The 18,937-nt window shown below is 43.1% G+C and overlaps 1 long non-coding RNA gene across 5 annotated transcripts in view; it reads left to right on the forward strand.

Annotated features, from left to right (window-relative positions):
- The window catches only part of LOC123384725, a 163,781-nt gene that overhangs the window by 21,681 nt on the left and 123,163 nt on the right, over positions 1-18,937 (forward strand). The window contains exon 4 of one of the 5 annotated variants that reach the window (XR_006596203.1): positions 11,056-11,095. The exons of the other annotated variants lie outside the window; for them this stretch is intronic. This is a non-coding gene — a long non-coding RNA (uncharacterized LOC123384725). Of the gene's footprint in view, positions 1-11,055; positions 11,096-18,937 lie in introns of those variants that run through there. 5 annotated transcript variants of the gene reach the window in all.

Below are 18,937 nucleotides of genomic sequence, written 5' to 3' on the forward strand. Positions count from 1 at the left end.
AGGCCCTCCTCGTAAAAAGGAGCTGAACTCTTCCCAAGCCTCGTGTTTATGCCACAGATCGCCACGACCGTGACAAGGAGAAACCAACTGGCTTCGCCAATCAGCGTTTAGGGTTATTTCTTGCAGGGCAGATAGAGAAGCTGTGCCGTGCTAACTTGCGTTTAAATTTTAACATTGCTCATTTAGCCCTAGATCTGTTGGCCCTTTTGTACTTGATTGAGTGCACGCTTCCCAGGGCAGTAGCGTAAAAACCCTATTTCCAAAGCTTATGAATGCAGTATTTGTCCTGGGACTCGCTCGACTGTCTCTCTCCTTCCTTTCCTTGTATCTTCTCCAGGCCCCCTCAGGGTACTGTTCCACGCAGTGACCTGAGATCAGAAAGTGTGAAGTCTCTCTCACACCTTAGCTGCTCCTCACGAGTCCTGAGCAGCCTCCTGGTTAACCTGTCCTCAGGAGTTGTCAGTGCAAGGGTCTGCTGGCCTCGTCTGGCTTGGGGCGGCGGGGCAGGGGGGTGTGTTTGCCCCGGACGGTGTGTGTTGTTTAGTTGGTTTTAGCAGGGACTTGAATGTGCTTTTCGCACGACTTACACGCCATTTCGCCCCAGTCTCCACCATGCCCTAATGCACACACCGGCAGCTTCATTCATTCGTGTTAACACTGGGCTTTTCTAAGCGTCTGTGCTGTAGGTTCCTTTTTGTTACTTTGATTTCTTCTCCCGTGTGGGTCTGAATTGTCATCTGAAGGTCATGTTAATTTTTTCTCTTGATTTACTTGTCTATCTCATGACTATAACTACGTTTAGAAACTGTACACGATGTATAGTAACTGTGTGTAATAACTGTGACTGTGCCAAATATCTTGAATTAATTTTTAGCACATTTTTCTTTCTGAAAATGAATCCTTTCTTGAATCAACCATAGTAGCCATCATGGTTTCCATCCGATTCTCAGAATAGCTAAGCTGTGTGCCTTTTTACCGCCTTCTCCCCATTTCCCCCACCCCCAGACCCTGGAAACCCTTTTCCACTCTCTGTTTCTTTGAGTTTGACTTAAAAACATCCACACACGAGAGCTACCATGCAGCGTTTTTCTTTCTCTGACTGACTTCTCACTGTAATGGCCTCAAGGTCCATCTATGTTCTTGCAAAAGAGACAGGATTTCCTGTTTCTCAGGGATGAACAATATTCCATTTATATATACTGATTCTTCTTTTTTAAGCCACCTAACATTTTTCTAGAATATGTAACCATTCAAATAATGTAATTTAAAAAAAATTTTTTTTAATGTTTGCTTATTTTTGAGACAGAGAGAGACAGAGCACGAACAGGGGAGGGTCAGAGAGAGAGGGAGACACAGAATCGGAAGCAGGCTCCAGGCTCCGAGCTGCCAGCACAGAGCCCGACGCGGGGCTCGAACTCACGGACCGCGAGATCGTGACCTGAGCCGAAGTCGGCCGCTTAACTGACTGAGCCACCCAGGCGCCCCCAAATAATATAATTTAAATCATTAAAACACTTTAAGTAACCAAGTTCTTTAACTTAAATACTACATATTCACTGACGCTCTGTCCAAATTGTAAGCCGTACTTTGCCTATTCTTCTGTAACATCACAGGAAGGGTATCACCCCTGCAGTAAGATAAGGGGCTGAAGCCTCACCCCTGCAGTCCTAGTCTTGAGGGATCTTGAGATGAGGTATCCCGTGGATGGATTACCAGGCGGAAAGGGAATGGTAGTGGGGAGGTGGGTCAGAGTCAGAGGAGAGGACGGTGTGAGGCAAAGACCAGGGCACGAGGCTGTGTGGTGTCCTCTGTGAAACGCAAGCCCTCCCAGCAACAGGGGGCACAGGGGACGCGGTGGGATACGGGCTGCGGGGTTAGTGTGGGTTCAGGGCTTGATCCCGTGTGGGTGCCGCTGTCCCATGGCCTGCAGCCGGGTGACTTACCTTGGTGTGTCCAGAGAGCGGGCTTGATAAGCGTACTTGCTCCTCAGAATGACCGAGCATTTCGCTAAGACCGTGCACACAGCACGGTCCAACGTGTTAGGTGCAAAGTGTGTTCCCGGGGACTAGGACGGTTATTCGTCGTCAGATGCTTTAAAGTAAGACGAGCTGCCTGAGGTCAGACTGCAGCGTGTGATCAACCACAGCCCCAGTCCAGACGGTCTGGGTGCCGGAACTTTTCCAAATAGTCCACAAAACCGTAGAGCTTAAACAAAGTTCACGAAAGGGAATTGTTACTGCCGTCAGCTGCTTTCTAAATGTTTTGTGTATCTTTATTTGTGGCACTTTTCATTGTCTTCGACTTTCTTTAAAAGAAGCTTATTTATTTATTTTGAGAGAGACAGAGACAGTGCAAGTGGGGGAGGGGCAGAGAGAGAGGGAGAGAGAGAATCCCAGGCAGGCTCCGCACCGTCAGCCTGGGGTCCGATGGGCTTGAACTCACGAACCGTGAGATCATGACCTGCGCCCAGGTGAAGAGTCAGTCACGTAACTGACTGAGCCACCCAGGCACCCAAAGTTGTTTCAGACTTTTGAGGTGAACTATCTCAAACTGGCTTCCTTTTTGGCCTGCTCAGCTTTTCATCAGCATCTACATTTAATTGTCACGAATGTTTCCAGAATGAACAGATCTTCCTTCCTTTGACCTATAACGACCTCTTTTTGCTCACTGGCTTTAATATGTCAGTACCTGGGAGAGCAGGCAGGAAATTCTAGTTCTCACATAAGAAGAAAAGTAGCAAAATACTCCCCTCTCGCTCCATTAGGACAGTCCCTCGTAAAATTCCCCGGTCTCTGGGCTTTTAAAATAGAACAAAAGCCACAAGCCCGAAAGAGTTTCAGAGGGTATCACGGGAGATCTGCATTCATACAAAAAGCACTGGTTGGTTCCGGTGCCGGGACGTGAGGCAGGTGCCTCTTCCTAGCTGCGCGTGCCCTTCCTTGGGGCAGTTGGACACTCTGACGCTGTCAGGGCCGTGACAGAGCCGTGACAGAGGGAGTCCAAGCTCAGCAAAGCCCGTGAGCCCTGCGCCACCCAGTTCCTACGTACTGTGTTCTGTCCCAGCTGCCTGTAGGTTCAGCCCTCGCCGGTCCTGGACCAGCACGGCTGGCTTATCCTGCTTCCCAACACCCACCCCGCCCACAGTGGATGGCACAGCGGTGGGTCAGGAGGGACCTCACAGGGGGGGCTTGCTCCTCTGGAGAGGACGGGGTAAGACACGGGCAGTACGTATGACAGTGTAAACACTTGACGTATCTGGGCGAAATGATGAGTACTCCAGTCTGAGCAGGTGCAGGGCACAAATAATTTACAGTCGACACACTTGTAAGATGGACACACAAAATGTGTAACTTTGCTTTTAATTGAAGAAAGAAATATTAAATCACCAATTATAATTATTTTAAATTTATTATTTTCCCGATCTGAGAATACAAATCAAAATCTTATGTATGTGTGGGAGGGATCTAAGAGTATATATATATGCTCCTGAATTTGAATATATATACGTATATATGTACATATATACATACATATACATATATATATGCAAAGAATTTGTTGAGGAGTCAGGCTCACAAGTGGGTTGGGATGTCTATCAGAAGTTCTGGTCCAACATGGCACTGTAGGCAGACCCCGAACTCGCCTCCCCCACAGCACACACCAAATTACACCTGTTGAGAGAATAATTCCTTCTGAAGAACTGAGGACGGCCAAAGACAGAACAGCGAAAGCAAACAGCAAGAGAGACAGAGACACAGGGAGGAAGGGGGTCCTCAGCCCAGAACTGCAGTGAGGAGGACAGTAGTGAGGGGCTGGGACCACTCCCCCTTTTTCTCGGGCACAGGACAGAAGCTGAGGCTGAAAAGAGTGACCAGCATATAGAAAAGCCAGCCCGAGAGTCCGCCGAACGGCCAGGAGCTGCTCGAACTCTCCCTGGTCAGAGGGGCTGGTCAGCCGTGTGGTTCATGCTCTCACTCCCCGTGGAAAGTACAGCTCAGAGCGGCGTCCGAATGCTGTGGGTGTCATCGTGACAGCAGGTGTGTGACCTCCGTGAGCCCATGACCTTAATGAGTCAGGGTCCACAGGCTCATATCAGACCCGGTTGTGCTGGGACGCAGAGCAAAAGCTACAGTTTAAAAGGGCCAAGGGGGTGTGGGAACACTCTCCCCCCCTCGACCATAAAAGCCCAGATCGGAAGAGGATGGAGGTGCTGTAACTGGAGGGCCCTGTTGTCATAGCGCACAAGCAGTCTCCGCGAGCCCCGCGCTCGCCAGCCCGCGCTGGCTCTGCGGTTCTGGAACACAGAAAATGGGCTGCTTTTTTTTTGTTTGTTTTTGGTCTTGTGCTTTTAAAACATTTTTGTTCTCTTTGCTTTTCTTCCTTTTCTTTTTTCTTTTTCTTCCCCCCCTTTTCTCTTTCTTTCTCTTTCATATGTTATTACTTTATTTATCATTATTATTATTATTTTCATTCTGTAAAGAGCTGCAGCTTCAAAGAGCACTAGAATAAACAGCCACAACTCCAGCCAGCCGGCAGAAGTCACCAAGCTCACCGTCTACACTGGGGATGACCACACACTAGACCACTCCTTCAAGGTTAGGAGAAGTAGCTGTTCTGCCGAATCCCTAGAAAGAAACACAGAAAGTGAAGGAAAATGGGGAGACAAGGAATCTGCTCCAAAAGAAAGAACAGGGAAGATTTTCAGAAGAAGATCTAAATGAAAGGATTCAAAGTCATGGCCATAGAGATACTAAACTGGAGAGAAGAGTGGGAGAACTCAGCAGGGCCTTCAATAAAGAGATAGAAAATATTGAAAGAACCTATCAGGTTTGAATAATACAATAACTGAAATAAAAAACACTCGAGGGAATCAACAGTACCTGAGAGGATATAGAAGAACATATCAGTGATCTGGAACACAGGGTGACGGGAGGCATACTAGCTAAGCAGCAAAAAGAGAAAAGGTTTTAAAAAATAATTATAGAGTAAGAGATGTCTTGGGTAACGTCAAGCAAACATTCACATTATAGGGGTCACAGGAGGAGGAGGAGGAGGGAGAGAGATGTAGAAAACTTATTCAAAGAAATAATAGCTGAAAACTTCCCTGACTTCCCAAAGGGAAGGAAATAGACATCCAGATCCAAGAGACTCAGAGAGCTCCAAACAAGATGAACCCAAGGAGGTCCACATTATGACACGTGGTAATTAAAATGTCAAAGATTAAAGATGAGAAGAACATCTTAAAAGTGGTAATCAAGACACAAAAATTACATACAAGGGAAAACCTATAAGGCCATCAGCTGAGTTTTCTGCAGAAACTTTGCAGGCCGGGAGGAAGTACCATGATATATTCAAAGTACTAAAAGGGAAAAAAAAGCGTACAACTGTGAATATTCTACCTGGCAGGATTACCTTTCAGATTTGAAGGACAGATGAAGAGTCCAAAGGTAAAGGGGTTTATCACCACTAGACCAGCCTTTCAAAAATATTAAAGGGGTTTCTTTACATGGAAAAGAAATGACTATAATTAAACATAAGAAAATTATGAATAAAAAGAAGTAAAATATGACAACATATACATCAAACACAGAGGAGGGGGTAAAAGGGGAAAGAAGAAAAGGGGGAAAAGAAAAGAAGTTTTTTTTTTAATTTAAAGAATGTGTTTGAACTTAAATGACCATCAAATTAATATAGACTGTTTACTTAGGATGCTTGTTATGTATGAACCTCATGTTAACCACAAACCCCAAACCTCTGAGAGATATGCCATAAATAAAGAAAGCCACATATAAATAAGAGAAACTCATCAACAACAAGAAGAGAGAGCAAGAGAAGAAGAGAGGAAGAAAGAGCTACAAAAACTAAAAAAACAAATAAAATTGCAATAAGTGCGTCCTTATCAATAATTATTTTAAGTGTAGATGTCCTAAAATTTTCAAACAAGAGACAAGTGGCAGAATGGGTACAGAGACAAGACCCACACATATGGGTCCCCATACAACAAGCAAAGGGGAACAGAGGAGAGGGAGAGAGAGAGAGAGAGAGACCAAGAAACAGACTCTTAACTACAGGGAATGAACTGTTGGCTATCAGTGGAAGGTTGGGGGGTGGGGGCTGAGAATTAAGGAGTGCACTTATGGTGATGAGCACAGGGTGCTGTACGGTTGTATGTAAGTACTGAGTCACCAAATGGTATACTTGAAACTAATATTCCACTGGATGTTGACTAACCAGAATTGAAATAAAAACTTAAGTGAAAAAAAGTGAAGGGCTAAAACAACATTCACCATGCAAATGGAAGAAGGAGGAGGAGGAGGAGTGGGGGGGAGGACGAGGGGAAGGGGATGGAGAAGAAGTTTGTTCCCTGTAGTTAAGAGTCTGTTTCTTGGTCTCTCTCTCTCTCTCTCTCTCTCTCTCTCTCTCTCTCTCTCTCTCCCTCTCTCTCCTCTCTTCCCCTTTGCTTGTTTGTTTTGTTTCTTAACTTTCACATGAGTGAAATCATATGGTATTTGTCTTTCTCTGACTGGCTTATTTAGCTTACCATAATAGTCTCTAGCTCCATCGTGCCATTGCAAATGGCAAGATTTCATTCTTTTTGATGGCTAAGTAATACTCCATTGTCTGCACACACCGCATCTTCTTTATGCATTCATCCAGTGAACAATACTTATATCAGACAAAATAGACTTTAAGACTGTAACAAGTGACAGAAGTGGATACTACATAATAACAAAGTGTCAACGCAACGAGAGGATATATCAATTGTAAATATCTATGCACCTAACACTGGAACATCTGAATTCATAAAGCAAACATTACGGGACATAAAGAGAGATATTGATGGTAATAAAATAATGTAAGAGACTTTAACACCCCATTTACACCAACGGATAGGTAATTCAGGCAGAAAATCAATGAGGAAACAATGTCTTAACTGACCTATTCGACCCAGATGGGTCCAGATATGTACAGAACATTCCATCCCAAACAACATAACAAACATTCTTTTCAAATGCACATGGAACCTCCTCCAGAACAGTTCACACATTAACCCACAAAATAAGACTCCACGAATTTAAGAAGATCACAATTGTACCAGGCATCATTTCCAGTGACAATGGTGTGAAATGGGAAATAAATCACAAGAAAAAAATTGGTAAAAAACACCAGCATGTGGAGACCAAACAACATGATTCTAAACAACCAGTGGGTCAATGAAACAATCAAAGAAGAAATGAAAGAAATACATGAACACAAATGAAAATGAAAACACAATAGTCCAAACTCTTTGGGACATAGTAAAAGCAGTTCTAAGAGAGTAGTATATAGTGATACAGGACTACCTCAAGAAACAATAAAAAGCTTTAAAAAACAATTTAAACTTACACCTAAGAAATTATAAAAAGAAGAACAAATAATGCTTGGGGTGAATAGGAAAAAGTAATAAAGATCAGAACAGAAATAAATGACATAGAGACTAAAAACCATAGGAAAAAATCAATAAAACCAAGAGATGGTTCTTTGAAAAGATAAACAAAGTTGACAAACTCTTAGCCAGACTGATCAAGAAGAGAAAGGATCTTAAATGAAATCAGAAATGAGAGAGAAGTAACAACGAATACCACAGAAGTATAATGAGTTACAAGAGACTGTTAGAAAAGCTATATACCAACAATCTGGGCAACCTACAAGAGATATATAAATTCCTAGAAACACACAGTCTTCTAAAACTTAACTAGGAAGAAATAGAAAATCTGAATGGACCGATTACAAGTAACAAAATGAACCAGTAATCAAAAGACAACAAGAAAATAAAATTCCAGACCAGATGGATTCGCAGGTGAATTCTGCCAAACATTTAAGGAAGGTCTCTTCAAGCTATTCTCCACAACTATTCCAAAAAATAGAAGGAGGAAAAGTTACCAAATAAATTCTACGAAGACAGCATTACCCTGAGTACCCTGATACCAAAACTAGATAAAGGCACCACAAAAAAAAAGAAAGAAAGAAAACCACAGGCCAATATCCCTGATTAAAATAGATGCAAAATCCTCAACAAAAAATTAGTAAACTGCATACAATAATACATTAAAAGGACCATTCGCTACCATCAAATGGGATTTATTCTGGGGATGGAAGGATGGTTCAGTATTCACAAATCAATCGATGTCCTACACCACGTCAACAAAACAAAGGATAAAAATCATATGATCATCTCAGTAGATGTAGAAAAACAAATTGACAACACAGCCATTAGACAAGAAAAACAAGAAGTGTCCATATTGGTAAGGAAGAAGTTAAACTGTCATTATTTGCAGATGACATGATACTATACATAAAAAATCCTAAAGACACCACCAACAACTACTAGAAGCAGTAAATGAATCTAGTAGAGTTTCAGGGTACAAAATTAATACCCAGAAATCAGTAGCATTTCTATACACTAATAAGGAAGTAACAGAAAAAGAAATTAAGAAAACAACACCATTTTCCATTGCAGGAAAAAGAATAAAATACCTAGAAATAAACCAAAGACGTGAAAGACCTGTACTCCAAAAACAATAAAACACTGATGAAAGAAATTGAAGATGACACAAACAACTGGAAAGATATTCCATGCTCATGGACTGGAAGCATGAAAAATTTTAAAATGTCCATATTACCGAAAGCAATGCACAGATTCAGTGGAATCCCCATCAAAATAACACCAGAATTTTTCATAAAGCAAGAACAAATAATCTTAAATTTTGTATGGAACCACAAAAGACCTCAACAACCACGGCAATCTGGAGAGAGAGAATACAACTATAGGTGTTCACAATTCCAGATTTCAAGATACACTACAAAGCTGTAATAGTCAAAACAGTATCGTACTGACACAGAAATAGACACATGTATCAGTAGAACAGAGCCCAGAAATAAACCCACACTTCGCGGTCAAGCAATCTTTAACCAAAGAGGCAAGAATATGCAATGGGGAAAAGACGGTCTCTTCAGTAAATGGTGCTGGGAAAACCAGATAGCTACACGCAAAACAATGAAACTGGTCCACTTTCTTACACCATACACAAAACTAATTCGAAATGGATTAAAGATCTAAATGGGAGACCAGAGACCATAAAAATCGTAGAAGAAAACACAGGCAGTCGTTTCTCTGACATTTTTCTAGATATGTCTCCTGAGGCAAGGGAAACAAAGGCAAAAATAAACTATTAGGGCTGCGTCAAAATAAAGTATTTCCGCAGCAAAGGAGACCATCACCAATTAAAAAGACAGCTTACTGAGTGGGAGAAGATATTTCCAAATGACATATCTGATAAGGGGTAAATATCTAAAATATATAAAGAACTCAACACCAAAACAAGCAAACGAATACACAAACAGATACAAAAAATATGGGCAGAGAACCTGAATAGGCATTTTTCCAAAGACGAGATACAGAAAACATGCTCCACATCTTTCATCATCAGGGAAATGCAAACCAAAACTACAACAAGATTCCACTTTAAACCTGTTAGAATGACTAAAATAAAAAAGACGGGACAGAACAAGTGTTGGTGAGGATGTGCAGAACGAGAAATACTTGTGCACTGATGGTTGGAATGTAAATTTATGCAGGCACTGTGGAAATCAGCATGGAGGTTCCTCAGACATTAAAAATAGAAATGGCAGGGGTGGCCCGCTGGCTCAGTTGGTAGAGCATGCGACTCTGGATCTCAGGGTTGTAAGTTCGAGCCCCGAATTTGATGTAGGGAGCACTTAAATGAAATCTTAAAAAAAATAGAAATACTATGTGATCCAATAATTCTACTTTTGGGTATTTACCCAAAGAAAATGAAAACACGAATATGAAGCTATGTGAACCCCTATGTTTATTGCAGCATTATTTATAATAGCCAAGATATGGAAGCAACCTAAATGTCTATCAATACGTGAATGGATAAGGGGATGTGATACACACACACACACACACACACACACACACACACACACACGAATATTGTGTGGCTGTAAACAGGATGAAACTGTGCCATCTGAGGGAGCATGGATGGACCTGGAGGGTATTAGGCTAAGTGAAATTAGACTGGGAAAGACAAATACCATATTGTTTCACTCATAAGTGGAATGTGGGGAAAAACAACGAAGAAACAAAAAACAGAACCATACCTATAAATACAGAGAACAAAGTGACGGTTGCCAGAGGGGAGGCAGTAGGGGCTGGGCAAAATGAGTGAAGGGGGTGGGAGGTACAGGCTTTCGGTTATGGAATGAATGAGTCACTGGGATAAAAGCTACAGCATAAGGAATACAGTCAATGATGTCGTAATAGCGTTGCATGGTGACAGGCCGTAGCTACACTTGTGAGCATCGAGTGACGCATAAACTTGTCAAATCACTGTGTTGTGCACCTGAAACTAATGTAACATTGTGTGTCAATGATACTCAAATTTTAAAAACAGAAAAGGAGAAAACAGCTGTATATTCAAGGCTATCAGAGCGTGTTGTTTGTAATATTGAAACAGCAGGATTTATGAAATCTGTTGTTATGCATCTGTCCAGTGGAAGTCTATGCAAGAATTTAAAAAAGAATGTTGTAGGGGCACCTGGGTGGCTCAGTCAGTTAAGCACCTGACTTCTGCTCAGGTCCTGATCTCATAGTTTGTGAGTTCAAGCCCCATGTCAGGCTCTGTGCTGACAGCTCAGAGCCTGGATCCTGCTTTGGATTCTGTGTCTCCCTCTCTCTCTGTCCCTGCCCCGTTCATTCTTTGTCTCTCTCTCTCTCCTTCCAAAATAACGAAACATTAAAAAAAATTAAAAAAAAGAATGTTGTAAATCCTTATGCATTAAAGTGCATATATGTTTAACACAACGCCAAACTAAGGAAGTAGGTAAAATATACATGGCACAGTCATATTGGAATCTGAAAACAATTAGTATCTCGAGGATGTTTATAAACGATTATTGTTGTTTAATATTTTTTCCTTGTTGGTGATTTTTAAAATTTTTCTCTGCAGTGAACTTTGTATGAAAACACCATTTTCATATTTCTTACAGATATTTAGAAAATACAAAGAATGACGGGGCGCCTGGTGGCTCAGTCGGTTGAGCGTCCGACTTCGGCTCAGGGCATGATCTCACGGTTTGTGGGTTCGAGCCCCTCGTCGGGCTCCGTGCTGACAGCTCGGAGCCTGGAGCCTGCTTCGGATTCTGTGTCTCCTGCTCCCTCTGCCCCTCCCCCACTCATGCTCTGTCTCTGTCTCTGAAATAAATAAACATTAAAAAAAATGACAGTCACACACTATAATTGTACTTAGTCTCAAAACCCAGGTTTTACCTCTGTCAACCTCTTGGTGCAGAACCTTTGTTTTGTGCACGTGTGTGTGTGTTCGTGTATATGCGGAATGGCTGATCGGATAACAGGACCCACTCTTTACCTCTTCCTCGGGGAAAATATTTTCCGAACTTAAATATTAAAAAAAAGTTTCATTCAAGCAATAAGACTTCATTTGAAATATAAAGCATGTTGCCAGCTAAAGACCCCCCAAAAGAAAGCAAAGTGTTGTTGGCATACTAATAATTTTAATTAGGTAAAAGGAAATGAGTATAGTAGCACAGGAATTGCCCCCAGACTGGCCGAGGGTAGTGTCCCGGGATCCTGCGGTCCTGCAGGTGGGGCTGTGGCTCCAGGCCCCACCTGGGACCCGGAGCAGGTGCACCCAGACAGACCCGACGGCTCCCGGCGGGCCGGAGCCACGGCCTTGCTGGTTGGCGACTGTAAAACCTGTTCCTTTAGTGGATCCGACTCCTCGGCGTGGAGGACAGGAGAAATGGACTCTATGTCACAGCAGCGATGGCGAACCACACGGATGTGAGTGGAGAGCAGGAGGCGAAGACGTTGGTGACAGTGCTCACGTGCTCACAGGGGACCAGGACAAGCAGGAAGCTCCCAGGCTGAGCTCCGGCGTCAGGAAGAAGGCTCCCCAGTCAGAGACTGATCTGCTCTGCAGGACTGTCTCCTGGGCAGGCGGCCTTGAACCACATGGTCTCTATTTCGTGCTGCTGAACATCCTCCGATCGCTTCAGCCTCTTAGATTAGTAGTCCATGTGAAGGCAGACGGCATTTCTTACGTGTGTGCCTTTTTTACAGTGTGGCTTACTTAAAGTTTTTTAAATAGCTTTCTGCCGCTCGAAATAACGCTCTGATGAACATGGTCCCTCCTGCAATCGGCCGGGACCATGAGCGTTTGTTGGGGGCACTCGGTTAGGGCTGGAGATGCCGTGGGAGAAGGGGGTGGCGGGGTGGTGCTTCCACACTGCCATCAGCGTCACCGGGCCGCAGGGTTCGCCCACCTGGTGTGTGAGAGGGAGAGAGATCAGGGTCCTGCCACCAAACCCCAGAGTGATCCCTCAAAGCCTTAGTGGCTATGAGCGCTGACGAGGTGAATCTCATCTCGTAACGTTTTCCTGGGTGTGGGACTGAGGCTGGTGCTTGTTCACCGTGCCGTCTTGTAGGTTAGAACGGCCCATGCCCACCCCTCACCCAGTTTTCCAGGAGGGTGCCGGTTCTCTTTCCTTTGTAAATTTCTTTCTTTTTTAAGATTAAAAAAAAACTTCAATAACCTCTACACCCAGTGTGGGGCTCGAACTCACAGCCCCGAGATCCAGAGTCACACGCTCCACCGACCGAGCCAGCCCAGTGCCCCAAATTTCTTTTTCATATCACAGAAAATAACCCTGTCTTACTGTGAATATTTCATCTGTTTTCACAAGTTCTCCGTTGTCTTTTTCTGTGCGTGATTTTCTACAGAGCGATTTTAAGTGTGTAAGAGATAAAGTCTATCAGCCGTCACTTACAGGAAGCCACCTTCCCACATCTCATTCTTCCGTTATCTGGGAGTAATGAGAAAACAGAGCGAGCGTCACCACCGCCGAAACACACACGCAGACTTGAAGTGTGTGTCAGATGCTGCTGCAAGCGGTCACGGGATGATCGCGTGTGGCGCACGTTCAGTACTCTCCCCGTGGCGCAGCTGAGGCGTCTGGGGCACAGAGGAGTCGCGTAACATGTCAAAGATTGCACAGCCGGTGAGCTCCCGACATTCACACCTGGGTAGTCTGACTCATGAATCCCTTCATCAGCCGCAACACAATACTTACCGATGGCCTTAAAAATAATTTTCTGCTTTCTTTCTTTAAGATTTTAGCTCCAGTGTAATTAATGTGTCCTGTTATGTTAGGTTCAGGTCGACAATGTTGTGATTCAACACTTCCGGACACTATGTAGCGCTCATCAAGATAAGTGTGCTAGTGGGCGCCTGGGTGGCTCAGTTGGTTAAGTGTCCCACTTCAGGTCAGGTCATGATCTCGCGGGTTCGTGGGTCCGAGCCCCGCGTCGGGCTCTGTGCTGACAGCTCAGAGCCTGGAGCCTGCCTCAGCTTCTGTCTCCCTCTCTCTCTGCCCCTCTCCTGCTCACACTCTGTCTCTCTGTCTCTATCTCGGTCTCTCTCTCAAAAATAAATAAACGTTAAACAAATTAAAACAAAAAAGATAGTTGCGCTCTTAATCCCCATCGCCTGCTTCACCCACCCCCCCACCGCCTCCCCTCTGGCCACCATCAGTCTGTTCTTTACAGTTAACAGCCTGTCCTTTGGTCTGTCCTTTTCCTTTGTTCATTTGTTTTGTTTCTTCAATTCCACATATGAATGAAATTGTGTGCTATTTGTCTTTTTCTGACTTATTTCGCGTAGCATAATACTCGGTGGCCCCATCCATGCTGTCGCAAATGGCAATTTCTTGTTCTTTTGCGTGGCTGGATAGTATTCCACCGGACGTACACACCACATCTTCTTTATCCGTTCGTTGGTCAGCGGACACTTGGGTTCCTTCCGTATCTTGGCTCTTGTAACTAATGTCGCAGTGAACATAGGGGTGCACCTAACTTCATTTGAATTACTGTTTTTGTATTCTTCGTGTAAGTACGTAGTGATGGAATTACCAGATGATACGGTAATTCTGTTTTTAACTTTTTGAAGAGCCTCCATACTGATCCCACAATGTCCACCAGTCTGCATTCCCACCAACAGTGCACGAGGGCTCCCCTATCCCCACCTCCTCACCAATACTTGTTTCTTGTGTTTTTGATTTCAGCCATTCTGACAGGTCTGAGGTCATAGGTCACTGTGGCTTTGATTTGCATTTCCCTGATAATGCGTTGCACTGAACTCCTTTCCAGTGTCTGTTGGCCATCTGGATGTCTTCTTCGGAAAAATGTCTATTTATGTCTTCTGCCCATTTTTTATTGGATTATGTATGTGTGTATGTATTGGTGTTGACTCGTATAAGTTCTGTATATTTTTTAGATACCAGCCCTTTCTCAGATGTCATTCTCCCATTCAGTCGGTTGTCGTTTCGTTAAGTTTTGCTGATTGTTTCCTTTGCCGTGCAGAAGCTTTTTATTTAGACGCAGTGTCGCTGTTGGTTTTTGGTCTTGTTTCCCTCGCCTCAGGGAACGTAGCTAGACAAATGGTGCTATGGCTGATGTCACAGAAATAATTACCTGTGTTTCCTTCTAGTGTTTTTATGGTTTCAGACCTCACATTTTGGCCCTTAGTCCATTTGGGATTTATTTTTGTATACGATGGAAGAAAGGGGCCCGGTTTCATTCTTTCACATGTTGTCGTTCGGTTTTCCTAACATGATTTGTTGAAGAGATCTTTTTCCTATTGCGTACTTTTGCCTCCTCGCTGCAGATTAACCGACCGTATCATTTGGGGTTTATTTCTGGGCTCTGCATTCTGTACCATTGATGCGTGTGTTTTATTTATTTATTTATTTATTTATTTAAAAAATTTTTTTTAATGGTTTTATTTTTATTTTTGAGACAGAGAGAGACAGAGCAGGGGAGGGGCAGAGAGAGGGGGAGACACAGAATCCGAAGCGGGCTCCAGGCTCTGAGCTGTCAGCACAGAGCCCGATGCGGGGCTTGAACTCGTGGGAGCGTGAGATCATGACCTGAGCGGAAGTCGAACACTTAACCGACTGAGCCACCCAGGCGCCCCCGATGCATGTGTTTCTTTTTGTGGCAGTACGATACTGTTTTTATTACTACAGCTTTGGAGCGTATCCTGAAATCTGGGATTGTGATGCTTCTAGCTGTCTTCTTTTTTCTCAAGTTTGCTGTGGCTCTTTGGGGTCTTTCATGGTTCCACACAAATTTCAGGGTTATTTGTTCTAGCTTGGTGGAAAATGTTGTCGGTATTTTGATAGGAATTGCATGAAATGCGTAGATTTCTTTGGATAATACAGATATTTTAACGAACAGTATTTGTTCTTCCAATCCCGGAGCATGGAGTGTTTTAGCATTTCTTTGTGTCTTCTTTGGCTTCCCTCATCAGTGTTTTCTAGTTTTCAGAGTACAGGTTTTTATCCTTGCTCAAGTTTATTTCTAGATATTTTATACTTTATGGCATGATGGTCAATGGGATTGTTCTTTATTTCTCTTTTTGCTACTTCATTATTGGTATATAGACTTGCATAGGATTTCTGTGTGTTCATTTTGTATGCTGCGACTTAACTGAATTCATGTGTCCGTTCTAGAAGTTTTTTGATGGAGTCTTTTGGGTTTTCCATATACAGTTTCATATAGTCTTCAAAGTGAAAGTTTTACTTCTTCCTTGACAATTTGGATGCGTTTTTTCTCTTAGTGTTACCAATGTGCTGTGTTTAGGACTTCCGGTATCATGCTGAAAAAAGTGGTGAGAGTGAACATTCTGTTTTGTTTCTGATCTTCAGGGATAAGCTCTAGGTTTTTCACCATTGAGGCTGATGTTAGCTGCGGGTTTTTCAGATACGGCCTTTATTATGTTCTCTCTAAACTTACTCTGCTGAGTTTCTATCATGAATGGATGTTGTACTTTGTCAAATGCTTTCCTGCATCTATTGAAATGATCATGTGGTTTTTATCTTTTTCTCATTCTGAGGTGATGTATCACAGTGACTAATTCATAAATGCTGAACCACCATTGCATTTCCAGGAATAAAACTCATTTGATCATAGTGAATGTATTTTTTCTAATGTATTGTTGGATTCGCTTTGCCAATATTTGGTTGAGGGATTTTTCATCTCTGTTTATCAGAGGTATTGGCCTATAGAATTCATCTGAGAAGCCATGTGGTGTGAACTTTTGTTTGTTGGGAGTTTTTTGATTGCTGATTCAGTGTCATTGCGGGTGATTAGTCTGTTCAAATTAACCATGTCTTCTTGATTCTGTTTTGGGACATTATATGTTTCTAGGCATTTATCCATTTCTTCCAGGTTGTCCAACAACTTTAGACCATTGTGTTTTCATTGTCATTTGTCTCCATTTATCTTTTGATTTTCTATGATTTCTTGGTGGACCTGTTCATTGTTTAGTTAGATGTCATTTAACCTCCGTGTATTTGTGCTGTTTCCAGATTTTTTTTCCTGTGTTTGATTTCTAGTCTCATAGTGCTATGGTCAGAAAAGATGCATGGTATGATTCAATATTTTTGGGTTTGTTGAGGCTTGTTTTGTGGCCAAACGTGTGCGATATTCTAGATAATGTTCCATGAGCACTTGAAAATAACGTGTATTCTGCTGCTTTAGGATGAGATGTTCGGATTACATCTCTCAAATCCTTCTGGTGTGTCATTCAAAGCCATCATTTCCTTGTTGATTTTCTGCTTAGATGATCCATGGATGTATGTGGGGGTGTTAAATTTCCCTACTATTACCCCCTTATTATCAACAACCCTTAATGTTTGTTATTAGCTGCTTTATGTATTTAAGTACTTCTATGTTGGATGCCTAAATATTTACAGTTGTTACATATTCTTGCTGGATTGTTCCTTTTATGGTCAATTTTGTTTTAAAGTCCATTTTGTCTGATGTAAGTGTTCCTACCTGGCTATCTTTTAACTTCCATTTGTGTGATAAATGCTTTCTCGTCCCTTCACTTTCCAATTGCAGGTGTCTTTGGGTCTGCAGTGAGTCTTGTAGGCAGCATGTAGCTGGGTCTTGCTTTTTTATCCATGTTGTCACCTTAATGTCTTTTGATTGGACTGTTTAGACCATTTACATTGAAAGTAATGATTGATAGGTAGGTACCTACTGCCATTTTGTAACTTGTTTTATGATGGTTATTGTAGCTCTTTTCTGTTCCTTTCTTGATCTTTCCTCTCATGCTTTGCTGGCTTTCTTTAGTGGTGTACTTGATTCCTTTCTCTTTATTTTCTGCATGTCTATTCCTGGTTTTTCATTTGTGGTGACCATTAGGTTTATATATAATATTTTCTGCGTATAGGAGTCTATAGTAAGTTGATTGTCACTCAATTTTTGAACACATTCTTTATGCCTCTGCTCCCACATTTTAGGTACATGGTGTCATTCATTTGTGAATCCCTTGACTAATTTTTATAGATACACTTAATTCTACTGCTCTTCTGCTTCCTAGTTTTCTTGCTCCCACTTATGTTCTTTCCTTTCCACTCCAAATGTCCCCGTTAACATTTCTGGTAGGGCTGGTGTAGTGCACCTGAATTCCTTCCACTTCTGTTTGTCTGGACACTTTCTCTCTCCTTCCATTCTGCATGATAACCTTGCTGGATGGAGTATCCTTGGCTGAAGACTTTTTCCCTTTCAACACGGTGAATATATCATGCCACTCCCTTTGGGCCTGCAAAATCTCTGTTGCAAAATATGCTGATAGCTTCATGGGCATCTGCTTTCTTTTCTTGTATGCAACTGCTTTCTTTTCTCTTGCCGCTTTTAAAATTCTTTTTATACCACTCTTTACCATTTTAATTACTGTGTGTCCTGGGGTGGACATCTTTGAGTTGATGTTTTGGAGCCTCTCTGTGCCTCCTCTGTGCCTCCGGATTTCTGTTTCCCTCTCTTGATTCAGAAAGTTTTCAGCTATTATTTCTTCAAGTACATTTTCGGCCCCCTGTTGTCTCCTCCTTCTCACATCTGTGTGATGCAAATGCTATTATGGTTGATGCTAGTGAATCCTCTTCATTTTTTATTATTCCCTTTTCTCTCTCCTGATCAGTTTGCTTGCTGTCCCTTACTGTGTCCTCCCGATCTCTGATCTGTTCTTCTGCTTCCTCTAGTCTACTGTTTATTCCCTCTTGTGTATTTTTAACATCAGCCATTGAGTTCTTCATTTCTGATTTTCTGTTTTTTTGTTTTCTGTCTCTTCATCGCGGGTCTTACTGAGCTCCTCCACTCTTTTCTGAAGTCCCGCGAGTGTCTTTATGATCATTACATTAAATTCTGTATCTGGTGCATTACCTGTCTCCATTTCATTTAACTCTTTGGCTGTGATTTTGCCCTGTTCTTTCATTTGGGACATGTTGCTCTCTCATTTTGTCCCACCCTCTGTGTCTGTTTCTCTGTGTTAGGAAAGTCAGGTACGGCCCCTGCCCTTGAAAGCCGCGACCTTATGAAGAAGCAGTCCTGAAGCGCCCTGCAGTGCGGTGGCCCCTGTTCACCAGAACGTGGCGTTTCCAGGAGTGTGTAGCTGGCGCTCTATTCTCGTGGCTAAGCCTCATTTGCCTTGAGTCCTGCCATCTGAGGTGGCTCTCTTTGCCTCTAGTGGATGGGGCTTGGTCCCTGCGGAGGCAGTGGGATAGTCTGGGGCTGCCTGGGTCTTGAGTTGATCAGACGAGGCTTTTGCAGAGATGCAGAAGCACCAGATGGCAGCACACTTTCCCCGTGAAGCTTTCACTGGTGGGCGGGCCCCGCAGTCAGACCAGAGGTGTGCCCCCCAAGCCCCCCCCAGCCCCCTGCCGGGGCCCTGGCTGGACAGGTGTGTGTGTGGCGATGTCCCCTCTCCCTTGACTCTCCAAGTCACTTCGTAGTGGTGCTGGCCCATCAGGGATGCTTGTACCCTGCCGGGTTTGTGGCCCCGACTCG

This window comes from Felis catus, chromosome B1 (assembly GCF_018350175.1).
Source record: "Felis catus isolate Fca126 chromosome B1, F.catus_Fca126_mat1.0, whole genome shotgun sequence".
Lineage (NCBI taxonomy): Eukaryota > Metazoa > Chordata > Mammalia > Carnivora > Felidae > Felis > Felis catus.